This window comes from Amblyomma maculatum, chromosome 9 (assembly GCF_055883805.1).
Source record: "Amblyomma maculatum isolate TAMU_Amacu chromosome 9, ASM5588380v1, whole genome shotgun sequence".
In the NCBI taxonomy this organism is placed as follows: Eukaryota; Metazoa; Arthropoda; class Arachnida; order Ixodida; family Ixodidae; genus Amblyomma; species Amblyomma maculatum.
The window spans coordinates 2,678,255-2,699,502 of record NC_139352.1 but is presented as its reverse complement, the minus strand read 5'-3'; the positions used below and the strand labels follow the sequence as shown (position 1 = coordinate 2,699,502).

At 44.5% G+C, this 21,248-nt stretch overlaps 1 long non-coding RNA gene across 1 annotated transcript; it reads right to left on the bottom strand.

Annotated features, from left to right (window-relative positions):
• Positions 1 to 1,753: 1,753 nt before the first annotated feature.
• LOC146178106 (uncharacterized) lies at positions 1,754 to 20,596 on the bottom strand. Its single transcript, XR_014700861.1, has 3 exons — positions 20,426 to 20,596; positions 9,956 to 10,040; positions 1,754 to 1,967 (listed from the first exon to the last, which is right to left on the bottom strand). It is a non-coding gene; the product is annotated as an uncharacterized LOC146178106 (long non-coding RNA).
• Between the last annotated feature and the right edge of the window lie 652 nt (positions 20,597 to 21,248).

The following is a 21,248-nucleotide window of genomic DNA, read 5'->3' as shown; positions in this document are numbered from 1 at the left end:
CACATGAGTGACTGACGCCTTGACCATGATGACCTTTAACCTTGACATTTTACTTCTGACCTTTATCTTTGACCTCTAATCTTGACATTTAACCTTCAAACGTGAATAATTCTCAAGCGTCCGAGATTGTGTGACAGGCGGGGGATGATTTCAGCTCCATATATGTAATTAGCAAAACCAAGCAAAACAGCGCTATCGCTCGTGCAAATTGTATTAACTGCGATCAACAACTCGTAATTTTTATTATTGGCATGAGTGAAGTGGTCATTCAAGGTCCCAACTCATTTGAGGATGAGTTTCCTTGCCAAGCGTACCAGGTAATAAATCGTCTTGTTAGGTTTTAGGATTAAATCTTTCCATGCTACAGGTGCTCAGGGCCGTCCAGCAGGCCCTCGTGGCGGCGAAGAAACACGATCTCAATGTTCCCACTTGGGAGACCTAAGCCCTGTCGCGTTAAACCCTGCCTGACGCCAAATAAAGTTATTTCTCTTCCTCTTACAGGTGCTGGCAGGCTCACCTGTTGAATGCGCACCAATAACTGCCGCTGGTTCAAACGGACTGTGGCAGCACGCCTCCCTGCTACTTTATGACGGTATGACGGGCTCAATGCCAGCGAGGAAATTATCAATGTGAACACTACTTCCCGTAATGCGCTGAAATCAGGAAAAGCTGTAACCGCAGTTCATACAGGAAATAGGGCAGCAGTATTTGTTCAATGCTGTTACTGTAGTGTTGGCAGAGCCGCTCAGGCGCCTCTCCCACGAGGCTACTCGACGCCGTATATCCGGTGCTCTGCGCAGTGGCCAGAAACACGCCTGCTCTCGGCGAGCAAGGAAAGAGGACTCTCAGTTTATTCGTTCGTCTCGGATTACATGACACGAACAGAACACTCGTGACTCCTGCTGGCTGCTGTACGCAGCACGCATAGCGAGGCTCCCAGCACCACAGTTACGCCCACTGACGACACAGCCACCTAGCACGTAGCATGCTTAGCTATTTGTATTTAGTCTTTTAAACTAGGTAGAGTGATGTGTCTGTCAGATTGCTTCCGCAAGAAAAAGGAAGTTTGGTTTAATTTGGCTTATGGGGTTCAACTTCACAAACTGACTAAGGTGATGAGAGACGGCGTAGTGGAGGGCTCCGGGAATTTTGACCACTTGGGGTTTCAACGTGCACTGATATTGTACAGCACGCGGGCGCTTTGTTTCCATACTCCTCCATCGAAAAGGATTCACCACGGTCGGGATTTAGCCCCGTGTCTTTGGGCACACTAGTCGAGCGTCGGAACCATTGCACCACCGCGGCAGTGCTGAACATTAGGAAGTGTTATGATGTTCAAGAACCGAACGGCATATTATGTGAAACTACGGGAACAGCAACCGCAAGATAGTGTGAGACGGCATAAAATAAACTTTGTCTTCAGCATCTGCTTCCTGCGTTGTGCTGCATTTTTATAACTACAACTGATGATGCAGAGCATTTATAATCAGGCTAGTAAAGGTAAAACAAAGCAGATTTAAGCAAAACAAGCAAGCAAAGGAAACCAAAACCAGCAAGGATGACCAAACTAAAGATGAAAAATAGAGAGGGTTTAACTCAGTTAATCGCGGAATATCGTGCAGGAGCAGGATGTTTTGACAGGACTGTGTTTGATGTGTCTCAGTTAATAACGTTACTGCGCTGTGGTAATCAGGCGGCCATGCTTCCTAACAAGAAGTTGCACGTGCTTCACAGATAACATCTTGAAGTAATACCTTTATTGGCGATGGTGTTGGATAGGAGCACATTTGTAACATAGTTTGGGAAACATAATTCGTGGTCATTGAAGCAGGCCAACAGGAAGAGGTTGTGTCCCTGACTTTATAATTGGTTGTCAAAGACGAAGTATCTGTCACACTTTCTGCGGACACCTGAAGTAGGCTTAGACGTCGGGGTTTTTAGAGAATGTGAGTAGTAGCGCTGCAGCACTGAAATGATAAACAAGAACAATACAGCTTTCTAATATGAACACAGTCAAAGCTCTATATTTAGAACCACTTGAGCATTTATTAGATCTAAGATTAACAAAATCACGTTCCTTTAACAATGCGCCTATGAACATATTCAGCTAACGCTAGTCGCCAATACGACGCAGAATAGCCGAAAGGTCCAGCCGACTGAGCGGTCGGAACGCTTTGCAGAATGCAAGACCCTCCCCCCCCCCCCCCCCCCCCCCCCCATCGTGAGGAAATTAAACCTAACCTTCACTTACAGTGCATCACAAAAAGGAAGCAGTGAGATACCTGTCGGGCAGGTGTGTATACATCTGCACAAGCCACTTGCGACGTAACCTGCAGGCTGAACGCTGGTGAAGCATTGTCGAATCTTTTCTTGCAACATAGCGCTAAACAGACAAGGACACAGCGAGGCACACGGGACGGGCGCTAACTTACAACTGAACTTTTATTGCATCCTCCAAGAAGACACGAACACAGCGGAAATTACAATTTTTAACATTTCCTCATCGCTCGCGCCTTGCTTCAAATATTTGCCACGATCATCACAACTAAATGCGAAAAGGGCAACAAAGGTAACACACGTCGTATACACACGCATATGAAATGCAACATAGCAGCACTGAACCGGTTTTACTGCCGCAGCAACGCCACGGGCGAAAGGAGTTTGGTCTGAACCTATGCAACTCGTATTATATGACAGAGAGGGTGCTAAATGCAAGTTAAATATGGTTACCAATACACTACGTCCTTTCTTAAGCAAGAGGCTGAACGCCACTCATTTATGAGCACGTAAATATTTGTTTTCGTTTGTTTTTGTAGTAATATTTATTTGAAATTTTTTTCGCATTACAACTAAAAATTTCTTTCTAATTCTCGATTAAATAAAAGTCGCTATCTCTATATCAGTACCTCTTTTTTGACAAGTGAAACAACCACGCTACTTTGATCATGCTGCTTCTCAGACACGTGGCGGCACTCAGCGGATTCCAGATCAGATGGCCACGGGTGCTGAACCCGGAATGACCCAGCGCCACGAGCGTGGACGCTGTTTGTATTCCTGAAAGACTCGAGATACCGGCCTGTGTTATTTGCAAGTCGAGAACAGAGGCTCTTCATCATTGAAAGAGCTCTGCCGGCTGAAGCGCGAACGCGTCACGCTAACTCCAAACCACTCTCGCGACCCCATGACCTCGTGCGATCCGGTAACGCTGAGAACACGCAGCAGTGCTTTGTGAAGCACATTTGCGACGGCTCAGTTAATAGTGCTGTCTTCTGCCACATAGTCGAAACTCCCCAACCCGCAAATCACGCGGAACAGCAGCACCATCCCTGTAGTGGCCGCAAATGCCGCGGCATCTGCGAGTGGCCGCTTTTGACAAAGTGATCTCGAACCCGCTGACTTCCGCTGGGCGTGTATCCCGGGTTTCGGACCACGCATCACGTGGGTCTAGACACGTGTGTCCAATTTATTGCTCTCCTTTTTTTTAGCTGTTTGCTTGAACCACGCCGCAGAGATAAGTTTTGTTATATTTATGCGCCATCGCTCCGCGGACTTTCCTACGCACTTTTAGGTCTATGGCGATCGATAAAACGTCTCATCTTAACCCCACGACGCTTGTCTGCTCCTAAAAACCGTGGCGGACTTAACAGAAGAAAGGTGAACCTCATGCAATCGATTGTTTTTGTTGTTTTTTTTCCTCTAAACTGATGACATATACCCACAAATGCGGATCGGCTACTGTATGGCGCTCGCAGAATAACCTTTTTTGGTGTGGCTATCGCTATACCGTGGTTTAGAGAACATCCTATCTCCAAAGAATTCTTTTAACATGAATTGTTGAGATTAATTTATGATGACAGGGAATCTTGCATGGTCTACTTAGACATACCTTGAAACTGATAGTACCCGAGGCAGCTTTTGCTGCCATAATCGATAATGGAGTAATCGAAGAGCACGAAAACATGATCTGAACATTACTGCTCAAAAATAACTTGAATCTCACAGCACGCGAAGCAGTCTTTGCCACCACCTTCCACCCGACACCAGTCGAGGAAGACGAAAACGTGGTAAAGTGGGATATTCGGAGAAAGTTAGGTGTGACCTGCAGAAATGAAGGAAGCTAAATCAACACCTAGCAGACCTCCCCACTAAGCTTCCTATGTTTTCGCAGGACACACCTCACTGTCTCCGAATAATTGAACTTATTAATAACACCAACAACCATCCACATGACTGTATACTTGTCACAATTGATGCCACGGCACTCTACACTAATATTCCTATCGAACAAGGTACCGACGCCCTCTTTCAAGTATTATTCAACTCCCCCCCCTCCCCCCCACCGCATGCGTCTGAAGCTTACCTTAACGCTCCTTAGACAGGTCCTAACTTTAAATTACTTCAATTTTGATTCGTCCTAGTACCTTCGCTATATTGAAGTTATCTTCATAATATGGCAGTGTGGATCACAATCTCTCCAATCATTCGTCTCTTATCTTAATAATCATCACAGTGTCATTAAACTTACACTTCAGCCTTCGAAACTGAAAATAGACCTTCTCGACACCACTTAGTCGATGGAAAATGACAATCTGAAAACTTCCTTGCACAGAAAGCCAGCGGATTAGCGGCAATATACCTAGATTTCCCCAGTCATCATCCGAGACTTTGCAAACAAGGATACTTGTAGGACAAGCGACATGACTCAGAAGAATATGTAGCAATGATAACGGTTACTTAATCTAACTACATTCGTTGAAAGCAAGACTTATTGAATAAACCCATCCCGGCAACTCCCTTAATATGGTCGTCCAGAAAGTAACTTGTTTGAATCGCAACTATGGGCTCACGAAACGACCAAAAGCCTACACTGAACGCCAGCCTTTTTTGTAATGAAATACTCCAATGCCCTTCCAAACATAAACAATATATTACGGAAATACCACTCCATGCTAACGCCTAACGAACGCCTTAATGAATAAATAAGCTTCAATCCTTTTCTTGTTTTGTTTTGATCACTTTTCGCCGTGTTATTGTTTCTCCTATGTTGTTTTATGCTACACTGTACCCTGTACCAATGTATCTTTCCCACTCCCCTCTTTAATGCCTTCGGGCCCTGAGGGTATATGAATAAATAAATAAATAAATAAATAAATAAATAAATAAATAAATAAATAAATAAATAAATAAATAAATAAATAAATAAATAAATAAATAAATAAATTAATTAATTAATTAATTCCCGAGGACACGAATGGTAACATACAAACTCCACAGAAGCCTCAGATATATTCTAGTACATTCGAAACTTGACAACAAGCGTTCATTCTAACCACATCCTTGCTCTAGACCCAGATGTAAGACGTCCAATTATTTACCATACGACGCCACTGTTAAAGGTACTGCAAGCGATTTCACTTTTCACACAGAATCAGGCTTTAATTGTAGATCGCAAAACGTTATCTACCTTCTAGAATGGTCCTTCTGTCATAAACAGTGCATCGCGGAGGCAAGGCAATCAGTGAACATAAGGCTTAATGGCTATCGGGCAGACACAGGCAAACACCTCCCAAAAGCAGTTTCCCAGCATCTCAATCACACCGATCATAAGTTCGAACAAATTAAATAATTTATTCTTCAGTCAGGCTTTAAATTATCAAGGGATAGAAAATATAAGGAGGCATATCTAACGCACATATCTAGACCACTGGTACAGGCAAGAATAAATATCTCGAAAGGAGCGTCCGAATTCCTTAAATTTAATCCCCCTGCGTCATAACTATTTGGGAAAACAGTACCATACAGGGATAATTGTACAGATCGTTCACAGCACGTGTACAGTCTATCCCCTCCCCCCCCCCCCCCCCCCCCCCCCCCACTCCGCAAAAGCTTAAGCTGCACATGTTTTCCAAATATGTTCCCTTTTATCACTTATTACTTTGGTTCGCCTTGAACCCTTTTCTTGAGGGCATGGCAGGTGTGGTTAACTTGATCTGTTATCTTTGATTTTCTTTGTCTGTTTCCCAGTCTTGCGGAAAATGTTTTAGAACCGTTCCGCTACAGCTGAATTCTTTATCAGGATTATTTGCAATGCCTGTCCTCTTCAAGAAAGGCGTGTAAGGATCGAACCTACTTTAGGTGCTGACTCATCCCCCCGCATTGTACCTTTTCCTGCTGCTGCCCCTTTTTATGCTCTTTTCCAGGCCACGGGATCACTAGTTCCAGGCTCATAGATACATACCAAAGGAACATTTTGCACTCCTGGGCTACTTCTTTCTTCTCCACGCTCCCTCTCCACCCTCCCTAGCTTTCATACAGAAGCGAAAATGGCATTTAAATCACCGCCAGTGATGACCGTCCTGCCAAGACGAAGACAAGTCCGCTTGTTGACACATTAGCTCGGCTTGCGAACTAAAGGTCCCCTCTACCCTTGTTCAGTTCTTTTTCACACAGTGTTGCCATAACGATGGCTACATAATTTATCTCTTGTCCTTTCCAACAGAAACAGTGCGCTAAAACTGGACAAAAAAAGAATACAACACACAGTGCTGCGTCTGTGTGTTGTATTCTTTCTCTGTCCAGTTTTAGCGCGCTGGTTCTGTTGAAAATGATGTACCAAGTGGCCCGGCAACTTTCTGTAATGTAATTTATCTCGCTTTATCCTGACATTTCATCTGTCATTTGCACTCGCTTTTTGCGAGATGAGAGGTCATTTTTTTCTCTGAGCTGAAGCTCACTCTATTCACATATAAGTGAAAATTCGCTCCAGCACTCATTTTCTATGTTCGATTATCGCTTATGGTGTCTTGTTCTAGGTTTCTGGTCCTACTTGCTCGCACAGTTGCGCAAACATTTCGTGAGTCGGGCAGACGTGGTTTGCCGGTTTGAAACGAATGAATTGCCCGTGATGATTCTTGGGTTTTTGTCGCTCGGATAGCAAAATCCTTTCCGATAACATGCTTTTCATTTTCTCTTTTTCGTTCGAAATTAGGCAATCATAGAATGTAGATAGTTCGATCCTATTCCCAGTTTCCGAGATGTTCTCATCTCAACGAAGCGCGGGAGCAGGTATAACTATTTATGAGCCACTTTCAATCCAACTCATTGCTGTAAAGACGTTGCGATGAGAAGCAGCTCATGGTATGAGAGGCCTTCAGTGGGTTAATGCTTATGGAATACGAAGTAAAATTACCTTCTTTTTTCTCTGCCCCAAAAAAGTTTACGTATACTCAAAGACTATCTCGTCTACATAGGATGTAAACCATTGCAGCGAATGAGTGGAATGTTATATATTTGACATTTGGTCTAGGAATTGCAGTCACTGTGGTAGACACTAATTCATAGTGTTCTGGTTCACGAAAAGGTTGAGGACGTTAGTTTGAAAAAAAAAAAAAAGATCAGTTGTGGTTTAGCTCTGGTTAACCTTAGTTGAATTGCGAAAGCAACGGTGGAGGTTTCTTTTGCCTGGTATATTATTCCCTTATCATGCCCTATCAGTGCAAGGTGCTACATTATTGGGTACACAACACATCTTTTAAGGGTATGACGCGAGAGTGGAAGTTAGCAGCCCACATATAAAGCTACGCTTCAACCAAGCCGTATGGACGTGCCTGCGTGTCGCAGGGGTAACGAGAATGCAAACGGTTCTGGCAGGCCGATTCTGATATCACCCTCCCATATGGATGGAGTGACCTGAGTTGGCAGCTCCTGCCCGTGACATAGGGGTAAAGTGAATTGAAATGTGATGGCAGGCTGATTTTTAAATGAGGAGACCGTAGCTACGCTTATTCACAGCTTAGCTGCCTCTTCACGGTGTAGCTGCGGCCCCCCAGAGGTTTCGCTTTGGCTGTTGTAGTATTGCTTTGGCAATAAAAAAATAGAAGCTCCCTTAAGTATGTCTCCTAAGAGGGGAATGGCCTCTGATTGTTTGCCTCTTATCGGCGTTCGTTGCAGTGCTACTTATAATTATAATTGGTTTAAAGGAAAAGAAGGCGCAATATTTGTCACACTTTCGCCAGCAACTGTGTTTGGACGATACACCATCGCCCCTGTCGCGTGCGTAGCGTTTCTTGCGCGCGTTCAAGTGTGGGATCACATATTGACAGAAATGCTAGAAAAGAACTAATCTCGTAGAATCTCGCAAAATATGATAAATCTCACGCACAACTCTCGCGCACAGGATTTCGTTCCACGAGCCTAGAAAGGTATTCAGCCTTAAAAAAGTGAAGAGGAGCCAACCGCGTTTATGCTATCACGCGTTATGCAACTAGCGTGAAATCCTAAATGTGAGAGCCGCCTTCAAGCAAAATTCCCGACCGCGGCGGCTGCGTTTCGCTGGAGGCAAAACAAAATGGCGTCCGTGTGCTGTGCGATGTCAGCGCACGTTAAAGATCCCTAGGTGGTCGAAATTACTCCCTAGCCCTCCACTACGAGTCCCCTTTCTTTTCACTTCTCCCACCTTCCTCCCTTCCCTTACGGCGCGGCTCAGGTGTCCTTACCCTTCCTTTGAACAAATTATTATTTAAGCTGACGTTTTGCATGGATTGCAGTTAAGCGCATGTTTCTTGTTTGCCGGCGTAAAAACCGTGCAACGCTGCTAGTGTGTCTCGGCGTCACTCATGACGCCACTGAACTGACATTGCAGACCATGTCCACGGTCGCTCGATGGAAGCGCACAGTGCGCTTCCATCGAGCGGCCGTGCCATGTCACTGTGCGTCACGCTGTGCGCACAGCATTGGCCAAAGATTTAAACAACTAAAAAACACAAAGGATAACAATTACGTAAATTGAATGAAAAATAAGCAGAACGTTGAAATCTATTGAAACTGAGAAACGCAAATTGGAAAGGAATCTTTCTATGGCAAAAGGCAATGATTGCTCTAATTTTTTTTAGGCCTAATCGGCATGCCGTAGAACGCGCAACTATAAAAACAAACTTAACCAAGAACATGACGCATGTGCAGTGTGTGGCAAATACGTTGAAGAAACTGAAGATCTCATACTCAACTTTTATGGCCTGACTCCGGATGTGGATGCAGCCACAATCACTCTCCCTGACCCCCCAGGGTTAAGAAAACAATAGTCAGGCGAATGAATCTGCCATGGAAGTTAGCGAAAAGAGACTGAACGATTGGTGGCTAAAAAGCAAAAAGGTGACGCATGGCGAGATTTGTAGAAATAAGTCTTTAGTTGAGTAAATTAGGAATTTATTTACTGATTTATGAATACCTTAAAGAAATTTGATTTACAAAGCCGAACATAGAGGCAAACGTCCCCCTCCCGTTTCATAGTGGATGGCCATATATTCCATTTATGCCCATCGATGCTCAGAAGGGTCCGAAGTCTCTTCCCGTCAGAAATATTTGACATCATACTGGCGTCACGCTCGCTCCACTAGAGAACTATACTAGAGAAATATATAATAAAGAAACCATGATTCACCACAGAAAACGGAGGACTGGACGAGTAAAGTATACATTTAAATACATATTTAAATGCAGGAACTAACTGTCCGTTATGTTCACTATGCTGCTGATTCTGCATTTTGTAAGTGTTACCCTTGCCCAGTCCATACTGTAATATACTGCCACAGATGTTCGAACACGTTGAGTGTTTGCGAACACTTCACCGCCTTCGCAATACACAAAATACTCTGAATATTTACGAACACATGACTTCCGCATCAAACCCTCTTCAGTCTCGCAGTTTCTTTTTTAAGTTTTCGCGGCACTTTCGATTTCTGTTTTTGCTATTTCCAACCCTTTAAGATGCAGGAATAATATTTATCATCTACTCACTGCAAAGTTTACTTGAGGAATATTTTCGGGGAACAGATACTTGCAGGAGCGTTTAAGGGCTCGCTCAAGAAACGGCGAGCTCATACCACTGAAACTGAGCGTTTCACTTCAGGATTAACTCGACACATTCGCCGGCATGAATTTCCCCTTCTTCACTTACCCCTGTCCGGAAAGGGGCGGGAAGGGAATGAAATGAGGCTCAGCACTTCTTCGAATTGGAGGATGCGGCCGCAGTCAGATAAACTCTGCAAAAATGAAAATGATTAAGAACGAATCAACAAAAATGTTTACAAAGAGCAAAACATGATTAGAAATGAATTATGAAGAGGCAGAAAACTGAACATAAATGCATTTAGAAGAGAGTGAGAACAGGTAAGACACTGGAATTGAGTGAAAAAAAAAAAATGTGTTCTCGCGCTACATCCGCGCCAACCCAATCGGACATGAATATTTTGAACTTTAATCGCATTCGCTTCCCTTCAGTTTATTCGCCTAATTATGTTGACTTATTTCAGTAATTCTATATCATTCTAATCGTTAAGTTGTAAATTTGCTTTGCCTCACAAGAAAATTACAAGAGAAAGTGAGCGGCGCAGCGCTAGGGACAGTATGCGCTTTGTTTTGAACATCTTCAAAACACATCAGTCGACACCTGAAAAATTTCCCATGTGACGACTGCACTACCAAATACAATATTTATTGGCAGCTGAAAATATAAAAACAAAACCTTCAGCAATACAGCAGGAGGGAGATTCTGACAGCTCATCGTTGCCTAGGCGCTCATCAGACGAGCACGCCATAAATCTGACACAAGAAGCGTATACTACAGCCAGTCGCACTCCAGCAGTAGCTTCATCGATTCTGAGAAACGCTTGGTGCCTTTCGAGGGAGTTTCCGATTTCTTCATACATTTGGGGGGATACTTTTTTGCCACCAGTGTTTTGGTATCTACTATGCATGCCGCCATTGCACTCGCCCCCACTTAGGTAGCGTACGACGTCCGTTGCGACGCGCATCTTTTTTTCTTTTTTCGCTTATCTCTTTCAATTCCCCTCTGTCAGCACAAGGCAGCCGTGGTGGTTCAGCTATAGGGCCATTTCACCAGCCCGCGCATTTTCTTTTCGTCCTTCCTGTAGTCATAACAATAACAACGCTGACATCGCGTAGCTCACGGATGCTTCCCCGTTTCGCCCCCGTCGAAACACAGCCGCGATCAACGTTTATAGATATTTTTTGTAGCGAGAGCTACATCGGCCGCAAATTCGCATTTTCGCCGCGGCGATGGCCGAGTGGTGTTCGCACCGCTCCTACATCACATCTGGCTAGCTGCATCAGTGCTGTAGTACTAATGACGAATGGCTAACTAGTCCCTAACCAGTGCTGATTAATGGCTAACTAGTCACTAAGTAGTACCTACTAGTCATTAGTCATGACTAAATAGTCATCAGTAATGACAAGGACTGGCTATGACGTCACCACATGGCGACGTCATCTGCTGTGACGTCATGACCGGCCACATCCGGTGGTGTTTAATAACCAGAAGTGACGTCGTAATGAAGTCACATGCGCTCATGACGTCACGCCTGGTGATGACACCATCAGGTGATTCATGCATATACGTACGAAGTTGACCCTACCTCGCAAAATGTAAAAAAGACCTTTGAATCATTGTTTTGATCATTTCAGAACGCGCAGGGTGTCTTGGTTTCTCTTGCGTTCTCAGTTGTGTTCTTGCGGGAGATAGTAGCTTGAATAATTAAATGAAAAATTTGTTGATGAGAAGGGAAAGGTGCAGTATCTGTGATACTTTTTGGTGGACACCTGAACCGCGTCATAAGAAAAGGGAGGAAGGTGGGTGTGCAATGTGAAAAAGTGAAAAATTAGCAGGGTTTCAACTAACATTAAACCGAGTTCGACGCACGAAAGCACGCTTTAATTGGGTTTATCTGTTTGTCAGTATTTGTTTTATTTTTGCTCCAAGTTTTGATTTGATTACGCTTTAGGATATAAGCACATTAGGCAATGTGTTCATTTTTAAGCGTCTACTCTCCTGTTCCAACTCAGCCCGCTGAACACGGCTCGCTTTTTCGACCGAGACAGTAGAAGGACCCGGCTCACGCGCCGTCCGGCGTGGTCTGACATTCCGTAGCAATTTTGCCAGCAGGCAACCATTGCGCGCAGCAAGATGTTATTAATTTTTTGTTGTCTTTAGTTTCTATTTTATTCTTTTATCCCAATAATTATTCTGCATTATTAATTTATTAATGCTTTTATTCATCACCATCACCATATTTATCATTTTTACATAGTTTAATAATGATTTCATTAGTAATTGGTTTACAGACAATGAAAGCCGCGGCACCTGTCACGCTCTCTGTGAACACCCGATTAATATAATAAAAAAATTACAAGAGTTCAACGCTGCTGAACCAAATATTCAGCGAAAGCATCAGCTGCGGGGGACCGAACGTTCTTCACTTTTTCTTCTTCCTCAGCCCACATATAAAGCCCCGCTTTAACCAAGCCGTATGAACGCACCTTAGTGGCCTATAGGGGTGACGTGAATGCCAGGGTCCTAGCAGGCTGATTCTGACTCGTATGGCTGACGGCGTAGCCAGGGCCCGATTTTTCTAACTGTATGACGTCACTCCGTCCGTAGCGCACCTCGCGGAAGGAGCCGGAGTTAGGCCGCCGTTGGTGTGCACCGCCTCGCATGGCTGACGGCGCGTTGGGCCCCTGGTTTTTGGGGCAGATGGCATGACGTCACACCAGGGGTGAAGCTAAAGGTCAATAGTATGCACCGCCTCACTACGCTGAACATAGAGTTCCTTACACTACCTAGAGGGAAAGCTGAGGGCGCTGCACTTCAGCCACCATGGGCGCGCTAAGAATCATGGGCCGGTGTGCTACTTGTTGCGGGACAGTCGGTTTTTCTCGGGTACGTGGAGTGGCGTTACTGCGATGTTTCTTTCTCGTCATCATCATCATCTGAAAGTGCGTACATAGACCGCGAAAGCCATAGTAGCGAAGGCGCAAAAGCATACGTCGCCAATAAATGGTTTCTGTTTCCCGAAATGCCACTAAAAACTTCCTTAAGTGATTGCACAGCGATAAATATTTTCATAACATTTTTTTATTTCAAAGTTTGCATATTAAGTACGAAATATTGGTATTTGTGCTGCTCAAAGCTAAGCCAATAGGAGAAAGAGCCATCGTTTATATTGGATAAATCTCACACTGACATGCTGTTTCTCTCTCTTTTTGTAATTTATAGTCACAATATTCAATCTTAGGACATTATTTACTGTCGAACAACGTTTATGTTTGCGTTAGTTTTGGCCAAAAGTTGTAGTTCTGCACTCGGTAGCTCTCCGGCCCATGATGCTTTGAGCGCCCATGGTGGCTGAACTGGCCGTCTGGAAACGCCATGTAAACTCCCATAGACGGCAGCACAGCTTTCCCTCTAGGTAAGAGTAAGAAACTCTATGACGCTGAAGGCTTGAAAGTGCAAGTATTATTGCTTTCGCAATAATAATTGGTTTGCAGGAAAGCAAAGGTGCAGTATCTGCCGCGCACATCCTTGAAGGCCCGGTTAGACCTGGTGAGATATTGCGTTCCAATGAAAGGTTCCATAGTGGAAGGCCACGGAATATAATGTCGACCACCTGGCGACCTCGCACGTACAGCACACGAACGCCTTTGCGATTCGCCTCCATCGAAACACTCAGACCACTGAGCCATCGCGGCTAATGGTCGTAGCATCCGTCGCGCGTTTCCGGTTCTTCTTATTCTTGAATTCTGCGGCCGTGTTCCTTGTCTGCTTGAGCGTGCCTAGTTGGCTCTTTGTAGACACGAGACATAATTGGGAACTCAACAAGTGACTGCGCTGAGACGTTAATAACAGCCGAGGATTCTATGTCAAACACGATACGTCATTGCAGCTGCCACATGGGTGCTTACAAGTGATGCAACGAAAATAAAGAGCGTGCAAAGGCTTTTTTTGTGCTTTTGTGAGTAATACGGCAAAGCACGAACGATTCGGAACGAACCGCTTCATGGTTAGGTCGAACAAAATGTGAGGGGGGCAAGGGGGTTGAGCATGGCTGGAACCTAGTTATAGAAGCGTAAGGCTGTACACGGCTTGAATTAGGGGGACGCTCAAGCTTCGCTTTAAGAGCAGACACCGCCTTTTTATTTCTCCAATTTTTATATATTTCTTATAAGTTGTTTCTTTGGTTAATGAAGCCGCAGTATACCTCTCACTATTGGTCGACATACACACTTTATGAATTTAAGGTTATTCGGACCCTGCAAGCTGAGGTCAAGGCCATTAGGACCCACCGAGGCGAAATTCGATGTTGCACCGCGGGTAGTACAGCTTACGATCTAAATGTTGCAATTGTATAAGACGCCTTTTTTGAAACCCGTCCAGTCCGATTTTGAGCGTTTGATTACTAAGCGCTTGCAAAAGCCATAAATATAATGGGCAATTCGTATTCCCTTATCCGACAAGTTGGTTAGAATAAAAAGGCGACACTTTATTCCACGTAGCCTCCTTCCGTTGTTTCTCTTAATATATCCAGCGCTCATTAACGCGAAAGCCTTTCTTGGCTCATTGGCGGAGTGACCGGTGTGTGACCACGAGATTTGTCCAGGAGGTAGCAACGATAAGAACGACGATTACTTACGATAACCCAGTAATTAACAGTAGATGAATAATGATGGTGAGATAAGACATAACACAGCAGGAGATAACTGTTGACCATGATAGTCATTAAATGAGTTAATACTGATGGCATCACTAAATGGGTATTAGGTCAACATTAACGTTATTCATACGACGTAGTCCCATTAGATAGAAAGTAACTGATAAAATAGTGATAATCAATAATAACGATAGTTGTTAAAGTGATAGTTAATAATACTGATGACACCATCATCTTATCGCGTGATACGAACACGTCTACACAAGATGTTAACGAACTGAGTGAAACGCACAATGACCTCTTAAAGAAACAGTAGGCACGTAAATCGTAGTGATGTCGTATACCCATACGAAACGAGACAAGTGCCCCCTTTAATTTTCCTGGTTGATTTACCTCTAACATGATGCACAAGTGACAAGTAGCATTTGGCAGATGTGTTCTTATGTCTAGGCTTAATGCTTATTTGGTTGTGCGAGACGCGTGGCTGGCACGGTAAACGTAATTTCCGTGCAAATATAACTACATCGCAAAATATCTGATTATGCGTAAATACTTTAGGCTTTTAAATAAAAATACCAAAATTCCATCGGCACCATGTGAAGATCAAAGCCGGTTTCGCATGCACAAAGAAACAATTTAATCAAACATTTAGCATATACCTTCTGATACAGTTATCACATCAAAGGACTAACACTACCTGCTCCTAAAAGCAATTATTGTTTTGTTTTGAAAAAATATCTAATTGTCATTAGTTTATCACTCGATGCTGTTGCCGCTGGAGCATTCAGAGCGCCGCATGCTAAAATCCTTGAATGAAGTCCATCGCTCAGAATCAAGTGTTCCTGCTTAAGGTAAAGCATTAATGGCTGCGTTTTGCCGAAGCGTGCATGGATGAATTAGGACCGACCAGTGTTTCATAACCTTGCTTTAATTCATGCACGCGATGTGTAGCTGAAATATCGCAGGAGCCTCTGCTGAAGCATCGCCAGACGACGACCTAAATAACCAACATATTTCGCTTAAGATGAAAACGGCAGAAATCTGCTTAAATTGCACTTGCCACCGCCATACAAACCAGAGCCATGTTTGCGTTCTTCAGTACATTACAAAAAATAATGCAGCGTTTTTATCGCACTTAAGACCGCATAATACTCTTTGATGCTACATTTAAAACAATGAAAAGCTGAAGTTCTTATAGTTGTAAGAAGAGGATCTTACAACATTCACAGTTAAGGTTAAAAGCGTACCCATATCTATCACAAGGTCATTCCTAGGAATTCTAAGTACATTGTCCGTTATGCGGGTGGCTGCTACGACCACTGCACGTGGCATTCAATGACAAATAGTGTCGTCTTTATTGTTAAGCGTGTAAGAGGGCCCACTGGCAGGAAGCCCATAAAGTTGAATGCACCGCTTTCTGGAACGCACGCTTTCAGAGGCCGCACAACAGATGGGATGACCTATTTCGAGCTCCGCGCCGTAAAATGTCGCAGTTTTATTTATGTAACCTGAACATCCATTGGAGCAACAAAAAATGGCTTCTAGGTATCCTTGTTTGATTTAAGAGTAGTTTGCTTACTCTGCCTCTGGCACCAACTGCAAAAGATGCCAGAATCAAAGTCGCTTTCTTTGATGACCAGCATAGCGGTATCACTCGAATGCATAGAGAAATCAATCTAGGAACTCCTAAAGGTGACGACGAAAGAATGCCTCAGAGTGAATGTTTCTTCAATCTAGTTTCAGGCTTTGCTGTAAAGCTTTTCTTAGTAGCCGTATGGATGCACTTAGGTGAGTGCTAAGTAATTATTCTCTTATTACGACACTAATAGGCGTTTAAGTTTGGCACAGACTAGCTGATTTTTCACTACTATCCCGAGCGTAAATTTATCTAAGCTAGGCCACGCTAAGAACAAGCAGGAGATGCTACTGATTCAAACGCATGCTGAATACGCGCTTCGAAGCTACTTACATTGTTCAGATGCTTCTAAGTCAACTATTTTCACATGAGACGTTCGAAGTGACCTTAAACTGACGACTTCCTGGAATACGAGCTCCAGATGCAGGCCGTCAAAAAAAGAAGAATCTTTACCTGACCATACTCTGAGTTTTCAAACATTGTCATTTTTTTTTTGTGTGTGTAGGGCGCGCAGTGTTCGAGGTCCTACCATTTCACTAGCGCTATGGCTACCTCGAGTCACAATCTGCACTCGTATCATAAAGAGGCTGTTTTTAATTTCGCTGGCATCGAAATGCACCCGACACAGTGGGATATTCGTTCCCACAGCAGCATCCGAACATAGTATGCAAAAAGCCACTGCAACAGTTTTCTCGTAAATCTCTTCTGTATTCCTTCATCCGCTTTTTTTTTTTTTTCAGTGCAGGGTAGCAAATTGGCTTCTTTTGCCAGGAAACCTCCTTGCATTTCCTCCACCTCCACTTCATGCTCGTTTCGATAGGATTGGATTGCAAAACATTTATTTTGAAAACCTACGACATACTGACCCCATGCTTTCAGAGACTGCATTTCTTCAGGAGATTGCTACCCAAAAACGAGCTTCGAAACCGCTTTGTTACGAGCTTTTCTCTGAGTTTGATCCAAACTCGACCATGTCATAAACAGAGATCACGTAATGTACTTTTGACTACGCACTTGAAAGCGACCTGTTCTAAATGCTGCTTACGCGTTCTTCACTTCGCATTCGAAAATATCTTAAATGCTGGTTACGTGTTCTTCACTTCGCATTCGAAAATATCAACCTCAAAATCTCTACTAGCCGAACTGGTGGAAACAAAATTAGAGGAGAAGGAGTGGTTCAGTTCAGAAATCGCACAAAATGAAGTCAGTACGAGGAACAAGCACCATATGCACTACACCATCCCGGTCAACCAAAAGCGTGCGCAACTCTTGGCGCAATTGGCACTGCTGGCATCACTAGGCCTGTTTTATATGAGAAATATCCATATAGCGCACTTGCAGCCGGGAACTCGGGGGACAGAGAGCGAAACACGCATCGAAGTTCATGACAGTGTCGAGCGCAGTGTAAAGCGCAGATAGATCTACGACCGGCATCCATTGCCTCTTTCTTTTTGCTTGCTGGATATATACCACTTCCTAGTGTAAAGAGAGAAAGGGGAAAGGGAAGCATGAAGTGGTTTGGCTCGTGTGAAGCCCCAAAGCCGAGAAAACTAAGGGTAGAGATCGGATAAATCGTAGTCGGCGAGGATAGCCGGCTACCTGGATGGTGTAGGGTTACGATGAATGGTAAGGGTTTTTAAAGCAAGATATTTAATAGCCTTTTTAAGGAGCTAGATGAGGGTGCTACACAGGCTGAGTCGATGTAAAACACGGGAGCATCACTCATGTAAAGGAGAAACGCGAGAGTATAAGGGAAAGCCAAAATCCTGGCGGGCCTTGTGCGCCCTTCAAGAGAGTGCATCTGACGTCTCTCACGTCGGTTGCTATGACAGCAGAAATGACTGACACGTGTAAGCTACATGACCCGCCATTCTTTGAAGCGACGGCAGAGGCCAGATGCTCACGAATAGAACCCGGTGTTATTACGGTGGCGAAACAGTCGACATTTGAACGAACGCGGATATTGTGCGCGACAAGTGAGAAGTGGACACCGTGCAAATAGCGGAGCAGGAACCCAGACACGGTAGTGCCACACCAAATGAATCTGGTGTAGAGCTTATCAAAGTCGATCACCAAGGCACCCTGCAGCGATCATGCGAACATAATAAACCACACATCTAAGCTTTGATATTGCGCGATCATCGACAAAATAAGAAAAGGTGCAAAGCTCAAACAAGATGCAACTCATCGTGGCACGACAGGAAAGAAAAGAAAACGATGTCGTACGATACTCGACAACTCGGCATGACAGAGGAGATGGATGACACACGAAGGCAGGGAACTGAAAAGCGTGCTGATGGCAAAGTTAAGACCCAGACGCGGTAGCTGCATACTGACAGACGGCGGAGCACGTGGCTTCAAGCGCCGGCGCTATTGCCTCGCCTATTGCCAAATCGCCTGCGGCCAACGATGGAGGCGTCATTCTAGCTGAAAGTAAAAAGAAGAAAGTGTACCATAGCTAAGCGATAGTGAGTGAATAATTAAATGTCTTTACGCAGTGTCGCATGTTGTATCTCCCACCCCCACTTGCAATCACATTTTCCTGATTAAAGCACTAAGCTGGTAACTTCAGCCACAATGATTTTGTTCGTCAATCAGACGCTGGCAGCAACAAGCACAGTCTGCAAATTACACTAGGAACAACTAAACTTCTGCTAAAAGATTTGATTTTCACATTGAACCCCATCGATATTACAAAAAGCACCGTAAAAAAACTCAAAGAAGGGATAAAAAACATTCTAGGGAGCACTGTGGATCACTAAACTGCAATGAGGCGAAGCCCTCTATCGCGCGATGGTCCGAAGCCTTCCACTACGACACCTTTTTCTCTCTGTTTTTACTCCCACCTTCGCGATGTTGCGATATCGTAAGCTACCAGCCAACATATAAAGCCCCGCTTTAACAGAGCCGTATGAGCGTGCCTGTGTAGCCTAGGGAAACGTCAATGCAAGAGTCTTGGAGGCTGATTCTGATATCACCACGTATGAAAGGAGAGGCCCGAGTTGGCTGCTCCTGCCAAATGTAATATCAGGAAGCCCGAAGTCCAGTCAACGCTAGGCCATGTCAAATGCTAGCTACCGCCTCCCACGTAACGAAAAAATTATCCGCGAGCATGAGCTATTAAACCCAAAAAAAGATAGCGTAAGTTCCGCATGGAATATAATTTGTCACTACCCCTGCTATGCTGTCTTCCGGTTTTGCTGAGTGCTTTTAAAATCGAACAGGAGGAGGAGGAGGAAGACGAGGAGGAAAGGCAGGGAGGTTAACCGTTAAAGGAACTGGTTTGCTACCCTACACTGGGGGAGAGGGGTAGGTGGGTATAATAGTTGTGGGTGAGAGAGAACAGAAATTTTCGCTGTGGTTTAGCTCTGGTTAAACTTGGATTGAAGCGGAAGCTTCTTTTGCCTGCTACATTATTCCCTTTTCACGCCTTATCAGTGTAGGGCGCTACATTATTGAGGACACTTCAGCTCAGCCTTTAAGGGTATCATGCGAGAGCATAAGCTACCAGGCCACATATAAAGTCCGGCTTTAACCAAGCCGTATGAACGTGCCTGCGTGTCCTAGTGGTAACGTGATCGCAAGGGCTTTGTCAGGCTGATTCTGGTATCACCCTCCCACATAAAAAGAAGCGATCCGAGTTGGCAGCTCCAGCCCGTGGCATAGGGGTAACGGGAATTGAAATGTCGTGGCAGGCCGATTGTAATGTCACCATCCACATGAAGGATTATGCCCAAGTTGCCGCTCTTTCAATAACCGACACTCACGCTGAAGGCTCGATTTGGTGTCCGCAGTAAAGCTACCCTTTCAAAAAACAAGGGCGTAGAAAAGAATCAAATCTAAGCAATAAAACGAGCTGAAACATTTGCTATGCCCAATCATTTGGGAGTTGCCAATTTAGCTGAAACTATTTCTGGTGAAATGTCGTCATGTTATTAAAGGAACACAGAAGGAGAACTACAGAATGCCAACAAAAGCAGCTCTGCTGAAGGTCTGAGGCCTGGGTTTGAGCTCGGTCTCATTTTAAATTTCCCGCACACTTCCGAAAAACACTCGCTCGCGTTTCAAGGTAATATACTTCGCATTACGTGTTTGCAAGTGGCCGCTCCATTTTCGAGGAATACCATTTCAGAGAGGCGGTGAAAAAAGCACCGGTTTCCTGATCGTACCACGATGAAAACATCAGTGGCAGAAGCCCGCTAATTCCTCCATTCGACATGAATCCTAAGCGCTAAGCCCCTTTTGTTTCAAAAAGAACACTTCGCCTATCGTGGACTGGGGAACGTACCGGCAAATGACATCTCGACGACCACGACGTTGGGTAGGAAAATCCGGCCATCCGTAAGCAACGACGTGAAGCATTGTAACACAAGCCTAACTACACGAGAAGCCACGCTATGGGCACTGCCGGCACATGGCTGCAGTTGTTCCACTACGCAGCCAAAACAGCGGCGCTACCTACATGAGCCGCGAAAATAGGGTGACTCTGTTCGGGGTTTCGGCAAGGAAACAGACGCTTTTAGGCACGGGCAGGCGGAATGAAAAAAAAAAAAAAAAAAAAAACACCAAAATTGTGCCAATTTTGCCTACCCACAGAGATATTTACGTAAAGAGCGGACACTCGAGCCGTTTCGAAGCCGAGCAAATAAGAGTCTGACCACCCGGCAGGTGGCATAACGATGAGTACTTTTACTTCAACTCAAAGGTAGACGTCATACGTCTACCAGTTTGCATCCAAGCGTGCCGTTTCTATTAGACTTTGCCGTTGCGCCGGTCGTGTGCTGCCGGTGCTGCCCACCTCAACGCGCTTTTTAACGCATCGCCTATTTTTCCGGAAAGTTGTCTTGTGAGCTTATTTGGCATGTGTAACGTGCAATATGAACCATGAAGGGGGTTTACCATGCATCCATCCGCTTGTTCTTGCGCTGTCGTCTGCTGAAGAGCATGTGCATTACTTACGAACATAATTTTACAAACGTCACTTGCAACTTTCTGTTTAAAACTCAATTTGTTATCTGCAGTCACGTCATTGCATATCAACGATGCATACGATTTGGCTCGTTCGCCAGCGCCTGTTTTACTTTACGCGTTGCTTGCCATTTCTAAATCGT